Source organism: Nomia melanderi, unplaced genomic scaffold, assembly GCF_051020985.1.
Source record: "Nomia melanderi isolate GNS246 unplaced genomic scaffold, iyNomMela1 scaffold0094, whole genome shotgun sequence".
Classification (NCBI taxonomy): Eukaryota; Metazoa; Arthropoda; class Insecta; order Hymenoptera; family Halictidae; genus Nomia; species Nomia melanderi.
The window spans coordinates 212,501-220,000 of NW_027475209.1; positions in this window are offsets into that span (position 1 = coordinate 212,501).

Consider the following 7,500-nt stretch of genomic DNA (forward strand, 5'->3'; position numbering starts at 1 on the left):
AAATTTATTTTTCTCAGAAACTCCGAAAAACAGAGTGGTCGAATCCGTGCAAGCCGGAATTTTTCTAAGTCCCCACGGTCAAGAGTAAACTTTTTTAATAAGCGTTTTAAAATTATTTCAATGTTTAATCCATGCGTAAACATGAAGTTTATTAACGTTTTTAACATTAAAAAAAATTACAAAAATTTATTTTTCGGAAAAAATGGAAAAAACCGATTCGTCGGAGCGAGGTGTCCTGCCCGTGCGGTAATTCCAGCAGGCGAATCGGACTTCCCGAAATTTTTCTAAGTCCCACGGTCGACACCAACTTTTTTAATAAGCGTTTTAAAATTATTTCAATGTTTAATCCATGCGTAAACATGAAGTTTATTAACGTTTTTAACATTAAAAAAAATTACAAAAATTTATTTTTCGGAAAAAAAGGAAAAAACCGATTCGGCGGAGCGAGGTGTCCAGCCCGTGCGGTAATTCCAGCAGGCGAATCGGACTTCCCGAAATTTTTCTAAGTCCCACGGTCGACACCAACTTTTTTAATAAGCGTTTTAAAATTATTTCAATGTTTAATCCATGCGTAAACATGATGTTTATTAACGTTTTCAACGTTAAAAAAAATTACAAAAATTTATTTTTCAAAAAAAATGGAAAAAACCGATTCGTCGGAGCGAGGTGTCCTGCCCGTGCGGTAATTCCAGCAGGCGAATCGGACTTCCCGAAATTTTTCTAAGTCCCACGGTCGACACCAACTTTTTTAATAAGCGTTTTAAAATTATTTCAATGTTTAATCCATGCGTAAACATGAAGTTTATTAACGTTTTTAACATTAAAAAAAATTACAAAAATTTATTTTTCGGAAAAAATGGAAAAAACCGATTCGTCGGAGCGAGGTGTCCTGCCCGTGCGGTAATTCCAGCAGGCGAATCGGACTTCCCGAAATTTTTCTAAGTCCCACGGTCGACACCAACTTTTTTAATAAGCGTTTTAAAATTATTTCAATGTTTAATCCATGCGTAAACATGAAGTTTATTAACGTTTTTAACATTAAAAAAAATTACAAAAATTTATTTTTCGGAAAAAAAGGAAAAAACCGATTCGGCGGAGCGAGGTGTCCAGCCCGTGCGGTAATTCCAGCAGGCGAATCGGACTTCCCGAAATTTTTCTAAGTCCCACGGTCGACACCAACTTTTTTAATAAGCGTTTTAAAATTATTTCAATGTTTAATCCATGCGTAAACATGAAGTTTATTAACGTTTTTAACATTAAAAAAAATTACAAAAATTTATTTTTCGGAAAAAATGGAAAAAACCGATTCGTCGGAGCGAGGTGTCCTGCCCGTGCGGTAATTCCAGCAGGCGAATCGGACTTCCCGAAATTTTTCTAAGTCCCACGGTCGACACCAACTTTTTTAATAAGCGTTTTAAAATTATTTCAATGTTTAATCCATGCGTAAACATGAAGTTTATTAACGTTTTTAACATTAAAAAAAATTACAAAAATTTATTTTTCGGAAAAAAAGGAAAAAACCGATTCGGCGGAGCGAGGTGTCCAGCCCGTGCGGTAATTCCAGCAGGCGAATCGGACTTCCCGAAATTTTTCTAAGTCCCACGGTCGACACCAACTTTTTTAATAAGCGTTTTAAAATTATTTCAATGTTTAATCCATGCGTAAACATGATGTTTATTAACGTTTTCAACGTTAAAAAAAATTACAAAAATTTATTTTTCAAAAAAAATGGAAAAAACCGATTCGTCGGAGCGAGGTGTCCTGCCCGTGCGGTAATTCCAGCAGGCGAATCGGACTTCCCGAAATTTTTCTAAGTCCCACGGTCGACACCAACTTTTTTAATAAGCGTTTTAAAATTATTTCAATGTTTAATCCATGCGTAAACATGAAGTTTATTAACGTTTTTAACATTAAAAAAAATTACAAAAATTTATTTTTCGGAAAAAATGGAAAAAACCGATTCGTCGGAGCGAGGTGTCCTGCCCGTGCGGTAATTCCAGCAGGCGAATCGGACTTCCCGAAATTTTTCTAAGTCCCACGGTCGACACCAACTTTTTTAATAAGCGTTTTAAAATTATTTCAATGTTTAATCCATGCGTAAACATGAAGTTTATTAACGTTTTTAACATTAAAAAAAATTACAAAAATTTATTTTTCGGAAAAAAAGGAAAAAACCGATTCGGCGGAGCGAGGTGTCCAGCCCGTGCGGTAATTCCAGCAGGCGAATCGGACTTCCCGAAATTTTTCTAAGTCCCACGGTCGACACCAACTTTTTTAATAAGCGTTTTAAAATTATTTCAATGTTTAATCCATGCGTAAACATGATGTTTATTAACGTTTTCAACGTTAAAAAAAATTACAAAAATTTATTTTTCAAAAAAAATGGAAAAAACCGATTCGTCGGAGCGAGGTGTCCTGCCCGTGCGGTAATTCCAGCAGGCGAATCGGACTTCCCGAAATTTTTCTAAGTCCCACGGTCGACACCAACTTTTTTAATAAGCGTTTTAAAATTATTTCAATGTTTAATCCATGCGTAAACATGAAGTTTATTAACGTTTTTAACATTAAAAAAAATTACAAAAATTTATTTTTCGGAAAAAATGGAAAAAACCGATTCGTCGGAGCGAGGTGTCCTGCCCGTGCGGTAATTCCAGCAGGCGAATCGGACTTCCCGAAATTTTTCTAAGTCCCACGGTCGACACCAACTTTTTTAATAAGCGTTTTAAAATTATTTCAATGTTTAATCCATGCGTAAACATGAAGTTTATTAACGTTTTTAACATTAAAAAAAATTACAAAAATTTATTTTTCGGAAAAAAAGGAAAAAACCGATTCGGCGGAGCGAGGTGTCCAGCCCGTGCGGTAATTCCAGCAGGCGAATCGGACTTCCCGAAATTTTTCTAAGTCCCACGGTCGACACCAACTTTTTTAATAAGCGTTTTAAAATTATTTCAATGTTTAATCCATGCGTAAACATGATGTTTATTAACGTTTTCAACGTTAAAAAAAATTACAAAAATTTATTTTTCAAAAAAAATGGAAAAAACCGATTCGTCGGAGCGAGGTGTCCTGCCCGTGCGGTAATTCCAGCAGGCGAATCGGACTTCCCGAAATTTTTCTAAGTCCCACGGTCGACACCAACTTTTTTAATAAGTGTTTTAAAATTATTTCAATGTTTAATCCATGCGTAAACATGAAGTTTATTAACGTTTTTAACATTAAAAAAAATTACAAAAATTTATTTTTCGGAAAAAATGGAAAAAACCGATTCGTCGGAGCGAGGTGTCCTGCCCGTGCGGTAATTCCAGCAGGCGAATCGGACTTCCCGAAATTTTTCTAAGTCCCACGGTCGACACCAACTTTTTTAATAAGCGTTTTAAAATTATTTCAATGTTTAATCCATGCGTAAACATGATGTTTATTAACGTTTTCAACGTTAAAAAAAATTACAAAAATTTATTTTTCAAGAAAAATGGAAAATACCGATTCGGCGGAGCGAGGTGTCCAGCCCGTGCGGTAATTCCAGCAGGCGAATCGGACTTCCCGAAATTTTTCTAAGTCCCACGGTCGACACCAACTTTTTTAATAAGCGTTTTAAAATTATTTCAATGTTTAATCCATGCGTAAACATGATGTTTATTAACGTTTTCAACGTTAAAAAAAATTACAAAAATTTATTTTTCAAGAAAAATGGAAAATACCGATTCGGCGGAGCGAGGTGTCCAGCCCGTGCGGTAATTCCAGCAGGCGAATCGGACTTCCCGAAATTTTTCTAAGTCCCACGGTCGACACCAACTTTTTTAATAAGTGTTTTAAAATTATTTCAATGTTTAATCCATGCGTAAACATGACGTTTATTAACGTTTTTGACATTAAAAAAAATTACAAAAATTTATTTTTCAAAAAAAATGGAAAAAACCGATTCGTCGGAGCGAGGTGTCCAGCCCGTGCGGTAATTCCAGCAGGCGAATCGGACTTCCCGAAATTTTTCTAAGTCCCACGGTCGACACCAACTTTTTTAATAAGCGTTTTAAAATTATTTCAATGTTTAATCCATGCGTAAACATGATGTTTATTAACGTTTTCAACGTTAAAAAAAATTACAAAAATTTATTTTTCAAAAAAAATGGAAAAAACCGATTCGTCGGAGCGAGGTGTCCTGCCCGTGCGGTAATTCCAGCAGGCGAATCGGACTTCCCGAAATTTTTCTAAGTCCCACGGTCGACACCAACTTTTTTAATAAGCGTTTTAAAATTATTTCAATGTTTAATCCATGCGTAAACATGAAGTTTATTAACGTTTTTAACATTAAAAAAAATTACAAAAATTTATTTTTCGGAAAAAATGGAAAAAACCGATTCGTCGGAGCGAGGTGTCCTGCCCGTGCGGTAATTCCAGCAGGCGAATCGGACTTCCCGAAATTTTTCTAAGTCCCACGGTCGACACCAACTTTTTTAATAAGCGTTTTAAAATTATTTCAATGTTTAATCCATGCGTAAACATGAAGTTTATTAACGTTTTTAACATTAAAAAAAATTACAAAAATTTATTTTTCGGAAAAAAAGGAAAAAACCGATTCGGCGGAGCGAGGTGTCCAGCCCGTGCGGTAATTCCAGCAGGCGAATCGGACTTCCCGAAATTTTTCTAAGTCCCACGGTCGACACCAACTTTTTTAATAAGCGTTTTAAAATTATTTCAATGTTTAATCCATGCGTAAACATGAAGTTTATTAACGTTTTTAACATTAAAAAAAATTACAAAAATTTATTTTTCGGAAAAAATGGAAAAAACCGATTCGTCGGAGCGAGGTGTCCTGCCCGTGCGGTAATTCCAGCAGGCGAATCGGACTTCCCGAAATTTTTCTAAGTCCCACGGTCGACACCAACTTTTTTAATAAGCGTTTTAAAATTATTTCAATGTTTAATCCATGCGTAAACATGATGTTTATTAACGTTTTCAACGTTAAAAAAAATTACAAAAATTTATTTTTCAAAAAAAATGGAAAAAACCGATTCGTCGGAGCGAGGTGTCCTGCCCGTGCGGTAATTCCAGCAGGCGAATCGGACTTCCCGAAATTTTTCTAAGTCCCACGGTCGACACCAACTTTTTTAATAAGTGTTTTAAAATTATTTCAATGTTTAATCCATGCGTAAACATGACGTTTATTAACGTTTTTGACATTAAAAAAAATTACAAAAATTTATTTTTCAAAAAAAATGGAAAAAACCGATTCGTCGGAGCGAGGTGTCCAGCCCGTGCGGTAATGCCAGCAGGCGATCCGGGGTACTCGAAATTTTTCTAAGTCCCGACGGTCAAGAGTAAACTTTTTCATCGCATATTTCAAAATTTTTTCAATGTTTAATCTACGCATAAAAACGCAGTTTATCGCAGTTTTTAACGTTGAGAAAATTGACAAAAATTTTTTTTTCACTGAAAATGGAAAAAATGTATCGGTCGATGCGGGCTATCCAGGCCGTGCGGTAATTCCAGCAGGCGATCCGGGGTACTCGAAATTTTTCTAAGTCCCGACGGTCAAGAGTAAACTTTTTCATCACATATTTCAAAATTTTTTTAATGTTTAATCCACGCATAAAAACGCAGTTTATTAACGTTTTTAACGTTGAGAAAATTGACAAAAATTTTTTTTTCACTGAAAATGGAAAAAATGTATCGGTCGATGCGGGCTATCCAGGCCGTGCGGTAATTCCAGCAGGCGATCCGGGGTACTCGAAATTTTTCTAAGTCCCGACGGTCAAGAGTAAACTTTTTCATCACATATTTCAAAATTTTTTTAATGTTTAATCCACGCATAAAAACGCAGTTTATTAACGTTTTTAACGTTGAGAAAATTGACAAAAATTTTTTTTTCACTGAAAATGGAAAAAATGTATCGGTCGATGCGGGCTATCCAGGCCGTGCGGTAATTCCAGCAGGCGATCCGGGGTACTCGAAATTTTTCTAAGTCCCGACGGTCAAGAGTAAACTTTTTCATCACATATTTCAAAATTTTTTTAATGTTTAATCCACGCATAAAAACGCAGTTTATTAACGTTTTTAACGTTGAGAAAATTGACAAAAATTTTTTTTTCACTGAAAATGGAAAAAATGTATCGGTCGATGCGGGCTGTCCAGGCCGTGCGGTAATTCCAGCAGGCGATCCGAGGTACTCGAAATTTTTCTAAGTCCGAACGGTCAAGAGTAAACTTTTTCATCACATATTTCAAAATTTTTTTAATGTTTAATCCACGCATAAAAACGCAGTTTATTAACGTTTTTAACGTTGAGAAAATTGACAAAAATTTTTTTTTCACTGAAAATGGAAAAAATGTATCGGTCGATGCGAGCTGTCCAGGCCGTGCGGTAATTCCAGCCGGCGATCCGAGGTACTCGAAATTTTTCTAAGTCCGAACGGTCAAGAGTAAACTTTTTCATCACATATTTCAAAATTTTTTCAATGTTTAATCCACTCATAAAAACGCAGTTTATTAACGTTTTTAACGTTGAGAAAATTGACAAAAATTTTTTTTTCACTGAAAATGGAAAAAATGTATCGGTCGATGCGGGCTGTCCAGGCCGTGCGGTAATTCCAGCAGGCGATCCGGGGTACTCGAAATTTTTCTAAGTCCGAACGGTCAAGAATAAACTTTTTTATTACATGTTTTAAAAATTTTTCAATGCTTAATCCGTGCATAAGAGTGCAGTTTATTAACGTTTTTAAGGTTGAAAAAATTGACAAAAATTTTTTTTTCTCTGAAAATGAAAAAAATGTATCGGTCGAAGCGGGCTGTCCAGGCCGCGCGGTAATGCCAGCAGGTCGAACGGGGCGACCCGAAATTTTTCTAAGTCCCTGCGGTCAAGAATAAACTTTTTTATTATGCGTTTTAAAATTTTTTCGGCGCTTAATCCATGGATAAAAAGGCAGCCCGAACACGTTTTTAACGTTGAAAAAATTGACCAAAATTTTTTTTTCACAAAAACTGCGAAAAACAGATCGACCGAATCTACTTTTCTCCGTCTCGCGGTAAGTCCAACCGGCCAAACCGGCTGACTCGAAATTTTTCCAAGTCCCAACGGTCAGGAATAAAATTTTTCAAAATTCGGTTTAAAAATTTTCCAACGCTTAAGTCGTGTACGAATAACGATGAAAAAATGTACAAAAATTTTTTTTATCTCGTTATTTTTCAAAGTTCCAGCGGCGTATTGCTTTTCAACTGAGCGAAAAAAAACGGAGAAACGAACGAAAGAGGAGAAAAATTTTTTCCTCTCTGTCGTTCGTTCCTCCAAGTTTCGCTCGAGCGCGCCGATTTCAAAGTTCCAGCGGCGTATTGCTTTTCATCGGAGCGAAAAAAAAATGGAGAAACGAACGAAAGAGAAGAAAATTTTCTTCCTCTCTATCGTTCGTTCCTCCAAGTTTCGCTCGAGCGCGCCGATTTCAAAGTTCCAGCGGCGTATTGCTTTTCATCGGAGCGAAAAAAAAATGGAGAAACGAACGCGAAAGAG